Source organism: Protopterus annectens, chromosome 3.part1 (genome assembly GCF_019279795.1).
Source record: "Protopterus annectens isolate FY-2018-M chromosome 3.part1, PAN1.0, whole genome shotgun sequence".
NCBI lineage: Eukaryota > Metazoa > Chordata > Ceratodontiformes > Protopteridae > Protopterus > Protopterus annectens.
The window spans coordinates 1,666,880,531-1,666,898,177 of NC_056732.1; the positions used below are offsets into that span (position 1 = coordinate 1,666,880,531).

General features: G+C 43.3%; 1 protein-coding gene across 3 annotated transcripts in view; it reads left to right on the forward strand.

Annotated features, from left to right (window-relative positions):
* Positions 1–17,647, forward strand: part of LOC122798611 (GATA zinc finger domain-containing protein 4-like) — a 403,508-nt gene that overhangs the window by 110,467 nt on the left and 275,394 nt on the right. The window lies entirely within an intron of this gene.

Below are 17,647 nucleotides of genomic sequence, written 5' to 3' on the forward strand. Positions count from 1 at the left end.
TAGGGAGTGTTACTACCCTAAAAAGCATTGCTCTCTACACAGACAGACAAACACTTGCCATGTCTGGGATTAGAACAGTTACCTAACTAATTTATCACACTACAGCAATACGCAGTTACAGGACACGCTATGGAGATTACTGGGCTATAGCTACCCAGAGGTGTATTTCTAGGTGGATGACATCAGCAGCCTTGCCAAAGATGAGCATTTGAATTGTAGGGAGTGTGACTATCTTAAAAAGCATTGCTCTCTACACAGACAGACACACACACACACAAACCTGCCATATCTGGGATTAGAACAGCTACCTAACTAATTTATCACACTACAGTAGGTCACAGTTACAGGACGTGGTACGGAGATTACTGGGTTACAGCAGTACACAGTTATGGGACATGCCACAGAGATTACTGGGATACAGCCTTTCCAGGGATGTATTTCTAGGTGGATGACATCAGCAGCCTTACCAAAGTAGAGCATTTCAATTATAGGGAGTGTGACCACGCTAAAAACCATTGCTCTCTACACAGCCAGAGTCAGACAGACACACACGCATACACACACACACACACACACACACACACACACACACACACACACAGCTGCCAAGGCTGGGGTTAGAACTCCTACCTAACTAGTTTATCACACTACAGCAGTATGCAGTTATAGGGCGCACCACGGAAATTACTGGGATACAACTCTCCCAAAGGTGTATTTCACAGTAGATGACCTCAGCAGGCTTGTCATAGTGGGGCTATGGGTAGTGCAGTGTGTGTGCATGGGACATAACGCATTCATCTAGGAGTTGACATGCCATATGCGGCCACAACCTGGGTCACATTCTACAGGTACGTGTATACAGCTGCTAGATGACTACTTCCTTGAACAGTCATGTTGCACAGCTGGCACGTTCACCACATACTCTGTAATGCTAACAGATACCAGTGGCTAGTATCTGCAGGGTGTGACATCAGACCCTCGTGTGGTTGTGGCCCTTTGGCTGTGTGCTGGGTGGGAGAGACCTGGATGGCTTCTTGTCATAATCACCCTCTTCCACACATCTATGTATGTCTACCTTTGGCTTATTATAGTGTATTGTCCTTACATATATGCTTGTATTCCTATCCACTGTGTGTGCAAAGCATGTGTGGTGCATACTGAGGAGTGTCTGCACTAACATCTACGGCTGCCAGATATGTCTGGTCCACTGGTGTTTGCAGACATGGCCTTCATGTGTTTAAGTGTGTGAGCATGCCCAGTATGACCTTTCAGTATGTTGTTGACTGACATTCCCTTCATTACTCTAAGTGTGTGGGCATGCCCAGTATGGCCATCTGTATTAAATGGGTGGATCGAGTCCAGGTAGTTTGTACTGCAGTGCTGACCTTTGTGATGTACACCTACAGGTAGCATGCTGCCTCTGCAGGGTATCTGTCGATCATTTGGCATGGACTGTTACTGCATTTCTGCATAGGATGGAGGGGCACACCTGACTATTTCTACATTTCTACACAGGATTGTGGGAGGGGGCACAACTGACTGTTACTATATTTTTACGTAGGATGGGGGGGCACACCTGACTATTTCTACATTTCTACACAGGATGGGGGGGCACACCTGACTGTTACTATATTTCTTCGTAGGATGAGGGGGGCACACCTGACTATTTCTAAATTTCTACACAGGATTGTGGGTGGGGGGCACACCTGACTGTTACTATATTTCTGTGTGGGATGGGGGGACACACCTGACTATTTCTACATTTCTACACAGGATTGTGGGGGGGCACACCTGACTGTTACTACATTTCTACATAGGATGGGGGGGCACACCTGACTATTTCGACATTTCTACACAGGATGGGGGTGGCAAACCTGACTGTTACTATATTTCTACATAGGATGGGGGGGGCACACCTGACTATTTCTACATTTCTACACAGGATGGGGGGCACACCTGACTGTTACTATATTTCTACATAGGATGGGGGGCACACCTGACTGTTACTACATTTCTACATAGGATGGGGGGCACACCCGACTATTTCTTCATATCTACACAGGATTGGGAGTGGGGCACACCTGACTGTGACTACATTTCTATGCGGATGGCGGGACACACCTGACACTTGTACAAATTTGCTAGGACTGTACTGGTATGTCAGGTACTCCATTTCAGTCTGTAGTCTTATCCATCATGCTGGCTAGAGACATACCAGTGTACTACAGATCTTAGCTTTTAATTACCTACATATTAGCTTCTGACTTCCTACCCTTCAGAACTGACATCCCACTGACTGACCTGCTGTAGTCTGTCTGTGTAGGCCTGGAGGGGGAGGTTACCCATAGGCCTCATTCAGAGGCCATAGCACAGCCTTTGTTTGTGTTTGTCTACACCTGTCCTGCTGGCTGTGACTGTTGTTGGGTATGTGACCTCCCCCCACCGACTGGCATGTGTGAGTCACTTACCTTGTGGGTGTCCCAGTATTGAGGGTGGTGCTGCAGGGCTGCCTATGTTGGATGCACATAGTACACTCCCTACACATGGTTAGGCACATGTAGTGTAATGTTTGGCATCCCTTTTACTGTATGTGAGAGTTGGAGAGCGGTGTTATTCCCTGGGTCCCTCCTGTGTCAGTGTATGTGCTATGCGTTGCCACTTTGCCAAGGCCAGGGCATACTGGGCATGCCTCCTTCTGCCTACTGGGGTAGGCTCAGGTTGTTCCTCCTCCAAGTCTCTCTGTGCCTGTGCAGGCCTTGGCAATGGTGGGGGGCTGTGTGGCTCTGCCCCGTGCTGTTTCTGCTGCAGCTGTTTCCACAGGATCACATTGTGTAGCATGGCACATACAAGGACAATTTGGGTACATGTAGCTGGTGAGTACTGCAAGGCTCCACTGGATGTGTCCAGGCATCGCAACCATGACTTGAGCATCCCAAACACATGCTCTACTATAATTCTGGTCTGTGCGTGTGCCTCATTATGGAGTTCTTTTTTGGGTGTGTGTGCATTTCTGATGGGTGTCATCAGCCACAGCTCCAGTGCATATCCAGCATCCCCCACTAGGTGACCGTGAGGGATGTCCCCATTGGCAAATCTCTGGTACAGCTGCGTCAGATGCCAGATGTGGGAATCATGATAGTTTCCAGGGCAGCCAGCACACACATTCATTATTATGCCCAGGGCATCACACATGACCTGGCAATTGATGGAGGGGAAGCTCTTGCAGTTGATGTAGACCCTACCCTGTTCACCGGGTGGTGCTTTGATGCATATGTGCATGCAGTCTATAGCACCCACTACCTCAGGGTATTCTGCTATTTGGTGGAACAGTTGCATATTGCTGGCCAACACCTCACGGGTGTTGGGGAAATATACGTACTCACCGAAATGTGCTGACATGACATCCAGGAAATGATGGAGTACCCTGGATGCTGATGCCTGTGAAATCCCCATCATATCCCGAGTTGGCCTTTGGAAGGTACCTGTAGCTAGTATTCTTAGGCCTACACATACCTTGGTATCCACTGGGATGGGTTCCCCGCTGTTAGTTCTGTTTGTCAGGCGTGGCCGGCACAGCTCAACAATTTGCTATAGGAGGTTCCTGTCCACCCTATAGTGCTCCACTATCTCCAGCTCATGTAGCCCCTTGTAGGTTACCCTGGTCTGTACACTCTTCTCTATCTCCTCACTGTGGGTTGGTTGACAGCATTCACATCCTCACCACCCTCAGCCTCTTCCACAAGTTTTATGATAGCTATTGCTGCCCCTATCATTTTGCTGTTGTGAGTATTAAAAGTTCTCCGCTTGTTTACACCGGTGGTGTAGAGCATGGGAAAAACCAGAGGGGAAGGTGTTTGCTTAGTTTGCAGTAGTGTTCTGGGCCAGGCTGCTCTGCTGCCTGTGTAATTGGCTGATTCTGATACATTTCACCTGCCAGCTAAGCTAGTTCTCCTTGATTACCTTCTTACTGCTGTTTTCCCTTCCCATTGCCTTCCTGTTTAAGCCAGTGTGCACGCCACACAGAGTGCTCAAATGTGCACACTGCTGCTTTTTCCTGGTTTAACTTCTTTTTTCTTCTTGTAAAACCTGGTTAGACTTTGTAAAGAGTGCTAGGCAGGTTTAGACACACCCCCTAGCTTAGCTGTGCTAAGCTAGGAAGAAACCCTAGCCACAGGGCTCCAATCCGCTTACAGTATACCTGGCACACACCCCCATGATGTCACCTAACTCCTAGGCTTGCACCAAGCTATTCCTACTCTTACACTGTTGGGGCCTTACTGCGCAGCCATGGTGGTGCAGCAGTTAGCATTGCCACCTCACAGCAACAGGTTCTCCGGTTCGATCCTTGGCTGGGGTGCCTTCTGTGCAGAGTCTGCATGTCCTCCCTATGGTTGCATGTGTTTCCTCCTGGTGCTCCAGTTTCCTCCCACATCCCAAAGACATGCTGTAGGTGGATTGGACAGTCTAAATTGGCTCTAGGTGTGAGCGTGTGCATGTGTGTGCCTTCTGTGGAAGGTTGGGTGCCGGGCAGGCAACTTGACACTGTAAAACTCCACTGCCAATCATGAGCGGACAGGTGATCCACTGTGACAACCCCTAACCAGGAAAAGCCAAAAGAAGAAGACATTGTTGGGACCTTACTCACATGCTGGGGAAAACTGGAATTCACTATCCTTCCCCTCATTTGCATAGGATTGCCTGCTAATGCATAGTTACATGTCTCACACTGAACCTCACCCCTTAGCAACCACTACTCACTGGCTAGGTTGTCTTCTGCCTGCCATTGACTTACATGGCAGAATAGTGATTTTAGTTAGACTGCTTATTTTAGGTTTATTTTATGATTTTCACCCCGATTCCGTTTGCGTGCCGCCCTACACTTAAACAGCCGAGATCGGCTAAAAAAATAAAAGTTGATTTTTGTATTTATTTTTTTGTTTGCAATGCCAATGGCCTTATACTTGGCCATTGGCATGCTTGCTACATGATTTGCATCCTTTATTTGGGGCTGTCACAGCTCTGTTTTGGATTTTGCAGAAATGTACTCAGTTACTAACCGAGTACATTTCTGCAGATAGCACTAGTCTTGCACGGACTGTTGCAAGCTTCCTGGATTGCAAAATCACCTCATTTGCATGGATTTCACCTGCAAATGGGGTGATTTGCATACCAAGGCTTAGTCCGTGCAAGATTAATCCAGGAGCGCTCGTGCATGCCCCTGCAGGCTGTTCCTGGATCGCACGGCAGACATATTGCCTGCTTGAGCTCCTGCACCGATCTTGCACTCTGTGCAAGCTTTTGAGAATCCAGGGGAGTGTGTTGTGAGTGCCAATCGTTATTTAGTGCCAAGTGCTTGTGAGACAACTGCTGGTGTGTGGCTGCAGTGGATTTTGGATTGGAATTCTTTATTTAAGTTTTTACTTACATACTTATTTATTTACTTTATTTTATTTTTGCTCTTATTTTATTTTAAATTTTGTTTTACCTTACAGTTTTTTTTTTGTTTGTTTGTTTTTTGAGCTTTAAAAGTTCTTGGATAGGGTCAGTTAGGAAAAACTCCATTTCCACTCACTGAATAAAAAGGAATTATGTCTAGTGAGAGGAGCTGAGAAGTAGGATTTCTTATTTAGTTGCAAGTGCAGTACAATTACTGCTGGGGTGTCATGACTGCCCTGGATTTTGGATTGGAGTCCTCCATTTAAAGATTGGATAATGATATTATTATTATTAGTATTATTATTATTATTATTATTGTTATTATTATTATTATTATTATTATTATTATTATTATTATTATTATTATTATTATTATTGTTATTATTATTATTGTTATTATTATTATTATTATTATTGTTATTATTATTATTATTATTATTATTATTATTATTATTATTATTATTATTATTATTATTAGAAAGGAGTTGTGGCATTGTATGAGGAAGTCAGGAGTGTCAGAAAAGTATGTAAGAGTGGTACTGGATATGTACGAGAGTAGTGTGACAACGGTAAGTTCTGCGGTGGGAGTGATGGATGCGTGTAAGGTGGAGGTGGGATTACATCAAGGATCAGCTCTGAGTCCTTTCTTATTTGCACTGGTGATGGACAGGTTGACATACGAGATCAGACAGGAGTCTCCGTGGACTATGATGTTTGCAGATGACATTGTGATCTGTAGTGAGAGTAGGGAACAGGTGGAGGAGACCCTGGAGAGGTGGAGATATGCTCTACAGAGAAGAGGAATGAAGGTCAGCAGGACTAAGACAGAATATATGTGTGTAAATGAGAGGGAGGATAGAGGAATGGTGAGGATGCAGGGAGTAGAGGTGGCGAAAGTGGATGAGTTTAAATACTTGGGATCGACAGTTCAGAGTAATGGTGAGTGTAGAAGAGAGGTATAGAAGAAAGTACAGGCAGGCTGGAGTGTGTGGAGAAGAGTGTCAGGAGTGATTTGTGACAGACGAGTACCAGTAAGAGTGAAAGGGAAGGTTTACAAAAGGGTAGTGAGACCAGCTATGTTATATGGGTTAGAGACAGTGGCAGTGACAAAAAGGCAGGAGTCAGAGCTGGACATGGCAGAGGTTAAGATGTTAAGATTTGCACTGGGTGTGACGAGGGTGGACAGGATTAGGAATCAGTATATATTAGAGGGTCAGCCCAGGTTGGAAGGTTTGGAGACAAAGCCAGAGAGGTAAGATTACGTTGGTTTGGACATGTGCTGAAGAGGGATGCAGAGTATATTGAGAAAAAGATGCTAAAGATGAAGCTGCCAGGTAACAGGAAAAGAGGAAAGCCTAAGATAAGGTTAATGGATGTGGTGAGAGAGGACATGCAGGTGGGTGGTGTGAGAGAGCAAGATGCAGAGGACAGGAAGAACTGGAAACAGATTATCCGCTGTGGCAACCCCTAACGGGAGCAGCCAAAAGAAGAAGAACATTATTATTATTATTATTATTATTATTATTATTATTATTATTATTATTATTAGATGGCACAGTGGTTAGCTGTAGTGTTGTCACCTCACAGCAAGAGGTTCTCTGGTTCAATTCTCATCTGGAGTGCCTTCTGTGTGGAGTCACCATGTCCTCCCTGCGTTCGTGTGGGTTTTCCCTGAGTACTCTGGTTTCCTCTGCCGTTACGAAGATGTGTCTTGAGCATTTTTCCCCAGGCCTCTGCTGAAAATTGATTTCATTCCAAGTCAGACTTTCCCATTAAACAAATGTTAAATAAATAAATTATTATTTTGCTCTTATTATATTACATTTTTTTTATTTTAAATTGTACGTTACCTTAAAGTTTTTTTTTTTTTTTTTGGAAACACTAAGTTCAACTAAAGACATTGTTGGAAGGTGGAACAAACATTTTGGAAGACTACTGAATCTGGTGAATATGCCCTCAGCTGAGGAGGTAATGCCAGAAATAGTCCATGCGGCTGGGTCCACCTCTCTAGGTAAGGTCATCACAGTGACTAAACAGCACTTTAGTGGCAAGATTGCAGTTGAGACTGACACCCAACCAGAAATGCTGACTTTGTTGAGGTGGCATGGATTTGCAAACTGGGGTCATGGTCCTACTTTTCAAAAAGGGGGAAGGAAAGGTATGCTCCAATTATAAAAGAATCACATTTCTCAGCATCCCTGGGAAAGCCTACCCCAGGGTGCTGTAAAGGAGACCCCAGACAATAGTTGAGCCTCTGGTTCATGAGAATTACTGAGGTTTCCACCCTGGCTGCAGAGCACCGGATTGGCTCTTTACTTTGCACAAATACTAAGGAGTCATGGGATTTTTATTATCCTGTCTACATGTGTTCAGTGGACCTGAAGAAGGTATGTGACGAAGTAGCACCTCTCCCAGGATGCCCTGGAGTTTGGAGTCCTCTATTGTGCCATTCAGTCCCTATTTTTATAGACTGAGAGTCATGTCTTCATTCTTGCTGTTAAGTCACATATATTCAGTGTGGACACAGGACTCCACATGAGGTGGGTCTTGCCTCTCCTCTTCATTGTGATTATAATGGACATGATAGCAAAGCACAGCTAAGATTTGGACATTATCCAGTTTGATTGTTGATTGCAGATGTTGCTGTCTTATAAACCTTAAAATATCAAGGATTTCTAGCACTGGTTAACTTAGTACTGAGTATGAAGCATCTGGTATGAGAATCACAACATCTAAATCAGAGGTCAGGGTTCAATCCCAGAAAAGAGCAGATTGCTGTCTGAATGTGAAAGCAGTGCAGCTTTCCAAGTGGAGGAGTTTAAAAATCTTGAGATCTTGTTCACAAGTGAGACTAAAACGGACTGGGAGAGTAACCAGTGATACATGCAGCTGTAGTAGTGTTACGGGCACAGGAGATAGGTCATAAGCAGCCACTCTTAATTTAGCAGTTAACTACACCCCTGTCCTCACCTATGGTTATAAATGTTGGATAGTGACCAAAAGGATGAGAATATGGATACAAGCAGTGGAAAAAAGGTTCCATCATGGGGCTGATAGGCCAGGACAGTGTGAGAAGCACTAAGGAGTTGGGGCTAGCGTATTTTTCCCAGTTGATAGTGGGATGATTAAAATCCCCCATAATCAGTGTTCTGTAAAATTTGGATTGTCTCCGGTTTGGTCAAGTGGGCTTCATGGGCATCATGACTCATGAAGGGGATCTATTACTGGCTATGACCTGAATGAGAGACTTACTCACTGTAACCTGTACTTGGAGCAACACCATGGAATTGTCCAGCCTAACTCGACAGGAGGTGAATTTATGTCTAATATAAATAGAAACACCACCTACTTTGGTTTGCACATGTTCATTTTGTGGTCTAGAGGTGTGGAAGGCATTATAACCTTGCATGGCCAGGGTACTCTCTGAGGCCTTGAACCAGGTTTCTGTGACTGCACAGACAACTACATCTTCTAGTGACAGAAGTGCTTCCTGGGAGTGCAGTTTTTGATTTAAGCTCCTAGCATTTAGCAGAAGGTTAATTTCACGTCAGTAATGTTGTTTTCAAGACCTTGCCTAAAAAAGGCACTATGGGGCTGGCAAGAGCCTTTGCTAGCAGCCAAAATCCTAGAAGTGCCAGGTGCAAACCATCTGTGGCAAAGCAGCAAAGTTTGTTGACCATTGCTTTCAACAGGAACTGGATCCCCTTTGAATGACACCAAAAACTAAGCCAATTATTGAAATCAAGCATTTTTGCTTATACTGCGGCATCATTCTAGGTGAGGGCAGTATACTAGTCAAGGCTAGGGACATACCTGCCTGGGACACATACTCAGAGAGCTCAACCATGTCTCTCATCATATAGTCCAGTGAAGTAAGTCTCAGGTCCTTCACATCAAGTGAACTATGACAGAGTCATAATGGTACATGTTGCTGTGAGACCTAAGTGCATGCATGATCTGACAAATCCTGGCAGTGGACAAGCAGCTGACCATGACTTTCTCCTTGTCCAACCTGGTGAGTGGGACAGCTGGCCGTGACTTTCTCCTTGTCCAACCTGGTGAGTGGGACATCCATGTGTTTCACTAATGAGGTTCCAATGACAACAAATTTAGTTAAGTGTTTCGCCTTATGGTCTTGCTGGGTGAGACATTGGTATTGCTATGTGTAGTGGGTGCTGTGGGAACTGTGCTAGTTGTAGCAGTCTTGTGTTTGGATGTTTCTGGTGTTCAGGTAAGTTTTTTGAGAGAACCTCCATGCATGTAGATTTTTGTGTTTGATGCATACTATGTGTATGAGTAAAGGTACTGTGTGTATACATAGTTGTGGGTGTACTGACAACCTCTTCCATGCTACTGTTTTGAGTGTGATAGAGCATGGATTAAAGATTCTTGGTGTAGATTCATCTCTTGCACTCTGTATTAGCGTGAGATATAGTAGAGGGCTGTCGGTGTAGATGGGGCAATTGCTACACTGTCTCAAGAGATCCAAGTCAACAAGGTTGGCAGGAGAAACAAGAGTAGTCCAGCTGTCCATAATGCTAGGTTGAAGACTGTTATCACTAGGGGTGACTTTTCAAAATCATTCACAGAAGATCTCAGTGGTTGGATATTTCTGCCTTGTTTTTTTACTGATGGTTAATAGGTTACATCTCACTAGCAGTATTTCTTTGACCGGTAAAGCACTAAGGATGAGGGCTACACTAGTGTGCTACAGTAGTATCTAAGGGAAAGATTGTTGAATTTAACTGTCCAGCTTTGGCGCACAATTGCACCGTATTGCACGGTACTGCACAATGCGCAAACAAGCAGAAGCCTGTTCAAATGCGGGGCCAAAATACCAGAAGCTAAAAACTTGAAAAAAAACTTTTAAAATATTCAAAAGGACCAATGAGGATGCCTATTCTAAGTCTTAGACCAAGCTCTCTTTACCAGACCACTACAAATAAACCCAGGTGTAGCAAGCCTGTATCTGGACTATGCTACAACTACTAGCTATCCTAGTTTCAGTAGGAAACACTAATGTTTAACACAGCAGAAAAAGAGCAGTGAGACACTAAAAAAAATTTTAAATAGCAGAAAATCAGCAAGGAGACTCTAAAGAATGTTTTAAATAGCTAATAGATCAGTTATTTAAACACTGCTTGGCAGGAAAAAACAGAACAAGCAGAACTAATAGCTTTAAAACAGTGAAAAATACTAGTAAATACTTAACAAACAATGAAAATAGGGAAAAAAAAGCTTTGTAAACAGTGAAAACAGCAATGATATTTTAATTTAACAGGCACCGAAAAGAAGACAATTACAGTACAACAGTGTAGTTTAGTACACAGTATATAAATACAGTATAAAAGTAGGCGGCAGGCAATAATTAGTCCAGCAAATAGTATAACTAAGCAAAAAAACAGGCAACATATGTTTTTGGAAGCTCAGAAGCCTCTAGTTGTCTGGTATCTCAGCACAGAGCTGTGGCTGGCAGCCCACCTCAGTTCAGCTTAGTACAAACAAGCAGAAACCTGATAAAATGCAAGGTCTAAATACCAGAAGCTAAAACTTGAAAAAACTTTAAAAAGATTCAAAAGGACCAGTGAGGATCCTTATTCCAAGCCCTAGACCAACCTCCCTTTACCAGACAGGGTCCAATCAACACAATCCTCTCAGTAAAGTGCAGATAGGCCCCTTCCAATCCAAGATGGCCTGGAAAATGTGCTGAGAACAACCAACCAGTACAACCAAACCCAGATGCAGCAAGCCTATATCTGGGCTATGTCACAGCTACTAGTTAAGCTAGTTTTTGCGGGAAGCACTAGAGAATGTTTAACACAGCAAAAAAAGAGCAGTGAGACACTAAAAAAAAACATTTAAAACAGCAGAAAATCAGCAAGCAGAATGTAAAGAATGTTTTAAACAGCTAACAGATCAGTTATTTAAACACTGATTGGTGGGAAAACCAGAACAAACAGAACAGATAGCTTTAAAAATGTGAAAAATACCAGTAAGTATTTAAACACCGAAAATAGCAAAAAAAGCTTTGTAAACAGTGAAAACAATAATAAAATTTGATTTAACAGACACAGTAATGCAGACAATTGCAGCACAACAGTATAGTGTAGTTTAGTACACTGTATATAAATATAGTATAAAGGTAGGGGGAAGACAATAAAAAGTGCAGTAAATAGTATAAATAAGCAAAAAAAAAAAAAACAGGCAACTTATGGTTTTTTTTGGATCCTCAGAAATCTCAAGTCATCTGGGCTCTCACTCTGAGTTGTGGTTGGTAGCCCACCTCAGTTCAGCTCGGTACAAACAAGGAGAAACCTGCTCAAATGCAGGGGCCTAAATACCAGAAGCTAAAAACTTGAAAAAAAAATTTTAAAAGATTCAAAAGGACCAATGAGAATGCTTATTCCAAGCCCTAGACCAACCTCTCTTTACCAGACAGGATCCAATCAACACAATCCTCTCACTAAATTGCAGACAGGCCCCTTCCAATCCAAGATGGCCTTGAAAATGTGTTCTGAACAAACAGTCACAACAAACAAAACCAGGTACAGCAAGCCTGTATTTGGACTATGCTACAGCTACTAGCTACCCTAGTTTCAGTGGGAAACACTAGAGAATGTTTAACACAGCAGAAAAATAGCAGTGAGACACTAAAAAATATTTAAAACAGCAGAAAATCAGCAAGGAAGCTCTAAAGAATGTTTTGAACAGCAAACCATTATTTAAACATACTGCTTGGTGAGAAAGCCAGAACAAGCAAAACAGATAGCTTTAAAACAGTGAAAACTACCAGTAAATACTTAACAAACAGTAAATGTATATGCGATTAAGATGGCTTGTTATATTATTTTTGCCTGCATGTAAAAGTAATTTTGTGTCTTATTTTAATAACTCACATATGCAGAACTGCACTACTCTAATGAAATATCAACAAAAAGATTTGCATAATAATAATAAAAAGGAGATGAAGGTTATTTCTTATAATATGAGTAAACCTCAATGGACTTCTTTGAAATAATTTTTAAAAGATTCAAAAACCTTTAGACAAGGAGAACTGTGATGTATTGATTCAACTATATCAATATTTTGAAATGTCGTACACCAGCTTAATGTTTCCTACACCACAAACCCAGTCTCACATAGAACTATCACAACAGCAAACCAAACACATAAACACACAAAAACATACTCGGAGGTGCTGATTAAAAATCTACCAAAACAACAGAGGCCTCCAAAGCAGACACCCAAGCAACCACCACCTCAAGACATAGCACATGCAACACATAGTTCACAAAGTCAGTGTGCTAAACAGTCACAGCCCTTAAGGCCAAACAACATGCCAGACACACTTGTAATAGGTGACTCCATAGTCAGACACACTGACGTCCCGCTCACCAGACTGAACAAGGAAAAGGTCACAGTAAGCTGCCTGTCAGGAGCTAGAATCCGTCACATAACACAAGCACTCAGGTCACTCCACAGCAAGTACAAATATGACTCAGTCATTGTACATGCTGGTGTGAACGACTTGAGACGTACCTCCCTGGACTACATGAAAAGAGACATAGAGGAGCTCTCTGATTATGTAGCCCAGGCCGGTATGACCCTGACCCTGAGCAGCATCTTACCCTCACCAAGAATGATGCCACAGTACAAAGACAAAATGATCAGTTTTAACAATTGGCTTAATTACTGGTGTCATTCTAAGGGGATCCAATGTCTGTCTGCTTGGGATGACATGCTTGACAAGCCATGCTGCTTCGCAAGGGATGGCTTGCACCTGTCACCCTGGGCTTCGGATATTGGCCAAGGCTCTTGCCACCCCCATAGTGCCTTTTTTAGGCAAGGCTCAAATGACAAACCTACCTCCCTAGAAAACACAAGTGGAAAAAAACTAAGGGTAATGCTGCTCAATGCCAGAAGTCTAAACCTCAAGATACACGCCCTCGTAGCCCTCCTCAGTATGGAGAACATTGATGTCTGTGCAGTGACTGAAACCTGGTTCAAGGCTCCTGAGAGCACCCCAGCACTATCAGGTTTTACCTCATATCATGCTTTCCGGCCCCAAAACTTGGACCGAACCACAAAAGGAGGGGGAGTATCCATTTTCATCAAAGATACCCACACCTCCAGGTTAGTGGCAACGCACGAAGCATCGGAGACTATCCAGGTGCAACTAACCATAGGCAAAACTGCATTACAGTTTGTAGCATGCTACAGACCACCCTCTCAAACTCAGGAACCCCACACAGCCTTCCTGAAGACACTGGAGAGTATGAATGTCTCTCCAAATACCATCATTTTGGGAGACTTCAACTACCCAAACATAGACTGGGAACATTACTCAAGCCCCAACACCCTAGCCCAAAGGTTCCTAGAATTCATAAACTCAAATGCAATGGAACAACTAGTCACCATTCCCACAAGAGGAGACAATATACTAGACCTGATCATCACAAACATGGGGACAAAATGCTCCACACTGGAAGTATATCCCTCTTTGGTAAGATCAGACCATAAATTAATCTCACTGGAAATCCACATCCCACCCCCTGCACAAAAGACCACAGTGAAGAACTTCTCAAAAGCAAACTTCACACTTCTCAAGACTGAAGTGGTATCCTTCAAGGCCCCTGGACCAGTGGAAACCACAGCCCACACTGCTGAATCCTTTGCAAATGCCTTCTATGGGCACCTTCAAGAATGCATGGATCATGCAATCCCAAATAAAACCAAGACCCATTCCCCAAAGGCAGGCGCCCAGTCTGGTGGACCCCAGCCATAAACAAACTTTACAACAGGAGGAGGAAGCTACTACATGACAGAGCAAAATCCCTAAAAGGGAAGGTGTCTCTGATGAGTACTAGCAAAAAACTACGATCACTCATAAAATCATCCAAGGCCAACTTTGAGAGAAAAATCGCAAAAGACACAAAAGACAATCACAAGGCCTTCTTTAGCTATGTTAGAAACCTGGGTGGAAACTCCCAGATATGCTCAGAGTTAGTCCAAAATGACACAAAATACACTGAACCCACTGACATTGCCAACATTCTGGCAGACAGGTTCAGTGCAAATTTCTCCTCCCCCTCCCCCAAAAGGAGAAATAACTATCCCAGCAGAGTGTAGCCTCCCTAACATCTCAGATGCCCAGGTGAGAGCCGCCCTCTCTAAAGCTAAAAACACAGCATTAATGGGACCGGATGGTGTCCCGGGCTGTGTGCTACATGAACTCCAAGGGGAACTAAACCCACACATAAGGCTGCTGCTTAATCTTAGCCTTACTACAGGATACGTACCCAAAGAGTGGTGTACGGCAACAGTGGTCCCATTTCACAAAGGTGGTGCTTCTACAGACCCTGGAAATTACCACCCCATAAGCTTGACGAGCCTGGTCTGCAAAGCTATGGAGAGGATCATTTTGGAACTCATAAACAAAGACATTGGGGACCTACAGACATTGGATCCTACTCAATTTGGCTTTGTCAAGGGCAGATCCTGCCTTTTGAACTTGGTCGACTTTTTTGAAACAGTCACTAAGGCCATTGATGAGGGTAAGGCAGTTCACACAGACTACCTTGACCTTGCAAAAGCCTTTGACACAATACCCCACACGGGCATCATAGACAAACTCTCCAGCTTAAATGTAAACCCATATGTCACAAGATGGGTTGCAAACTAGTTCAAGTACAGAACCCACAGGGTCAGAGTTGCTGGAGCTATGTCAGACTCTAAGCCAGTCACAAGCGGTGTCCCACAGGGCTCAGTCCTGGGACCCCACTTGTTCGGCATTTATTTTTCCAAGGTACAGGCAAACATAGGAGGATTGTGGCTGACAAAGTTCGCAGATGACTGCAAACTGGGCACCATAATTGATACTCCAGCGGACACAAACATCCTTCAGAGAGGCCTCATAGAAATGGATAATTGGTGCCAGAGCCATGGCCTTAAGCTGAACGCCAAAAATGTATAGTCATACCCTTTGGGAAAAACAAGGTACCGACAAATTACCACATAGGCGGTAATCCATTAAGTACGGAAGAGGTAATCAGGGACCTAGGGACCCAGGTTGACAGTAACCTCTCATTTGACACTCACATTGCCAAAGTGGTTAGGTAGACCTTCTATATTGCCCACCTTATCATGAAGGGTTTCACATCTAGATCAAGAGAGGTCATTGTGCCCCTGTACTCTTCTCTTATCAGGCCAATGATTGAGTACAATGCCCCATTTGGGATGTATCTCACCCGACACCTGCAGCAGTTGGAAAGACCCCAAAAGTTCCTCACCAAGAGGATAAAGGGTCTTAAACATATGTCATATGCTGCCTGACTGAAAAAACTCCAGCTCTATTCAGTCGCTTACCGCCTACTCAGAGGTGATCTGTGCCTGACATACAAGGCCATGTCCAATCCTGAATTAATGGACATGCTCCACCTCAGAAAATCCAAATCCATCCGAGCCACGAGAACAAGTGACTTAAACCTCAACACAGAAATAAATAGGATGTGCTGGAGGGACAGATTCATAACCCAGAGGCTCCCTACACTCTGGAACAGAATCCCAGTCCATGTTAGGCGGAGCCCCTCACTGACTCTATTCAAGAGAAATCTCGATGAGTGGATGGGAGATCGTAGGTTTACCCCGGGGGTCATCTCTGTGTCACTACTAGACAGAGGCATAGTAAACTAAACCCTAAAAGGGCGTAGTATTCTCATCCTAAGGGCTGGTGTAAGCCACATACACTCTGGCTAGGCTTATAAATGCCTTAGGGCAGATAGCCTAGTACGAACCTATGAACCTATGAACCTATACTTATGCAAGAACTTCATTTCCGGCATGCGAAACCGCCCTGATCTCCTGATTTAGTTCTTAAAGGTGTATGTTTAGGTTTTCTTTCAAATGAATGAACTGTTTCCTTTGGTCCAGCAGTACAATGTTTGATTCCATCAGCCTCCATTGCTTAACTGTGTAACTCTGAGCAAGTCACATAACCAGACAATGATCCCGGGCTGAGTCTGAAAAAGGTCCATGGAGATCAGTGCTCTACCCTGGAAAACAACTATGGAGACATACTTAATAAGCTGAGAAATGTATTGTGAGTGCAACTGTTACTACTCTGGAACTGTTGATGATTTAACCCTTTGTTCCAGCATATCATATGTCCTTAAGGAGAAACTCACACATCTCCCTTGATGATTCACCCAATAAACGTTTTAATTGTTTGCTTTTCCCCCAAACAAAGGACTGTTTGCCAGTTTATTTCCTGGTTTGTTTCTATGCACATTTGCTGTGAGATTTTTTTTTTCTTATTGGTCTGTACCTATTTATTTATTTATATGTGTTTACTAGGGTAGTGCACTATGTACTGACCAATTTCAGGCTCAGCCTGGGTGAATATTTCACAAACAAAAAAAAAATACAAATATGTAATTAATAACACAGTAGTCCAGACTAATTCCATAGAAAAACATCTGTGCTTATACATTCTAGTGAATAAGCACAGAGTAATGTACAATCAAGCATGGTGTAATGTATAATATATACATTAGTCTGTAAAGTGGGTCAATCTTCAGTGAATCTTGAGACAGGAAAAGAGACTTGGAAAGGATACAGGTTAGGTGATATGTCTGTCCTGTGTTGAAGAAGGAGATTTTGGCTTGGATGAAGAAGTGTTTTTGAGTTGCATTCTGAATCTGGAATAAGTATTTTGCGTGCATATACACACACACACACACACACACACACACACACACACACACACACACACACACACACACACACACACACACACACACACACACACACACACACACACACACACACACACACACACACATATATATATATATATATATATATATATATATATATAAAAACACACACACACACACACACACATATATATATATATATATAAAACTTTGATAACTTTGGGCGCCTAAAAACAGAGGTGGATAACTTCATGGCACCCATGTAATTGGAGAACAGCTGCATGACCGCTGAGTCATACACTAATGCCCTGTACAAACACATACACAAATGTATGGATCTCACCATACCCAATAGAGCCAAGACACTTGCCTCCAAAAAATGGAAGCCACTCTGGTGGTGCCCTGCCATAAACAAACTCTACAACAGAAGGAGGAAACTGATGGGAAATAAGGTGAAGTTCCAAGACTGGAAAAATTCCTTTATCAGCCTCAACAAA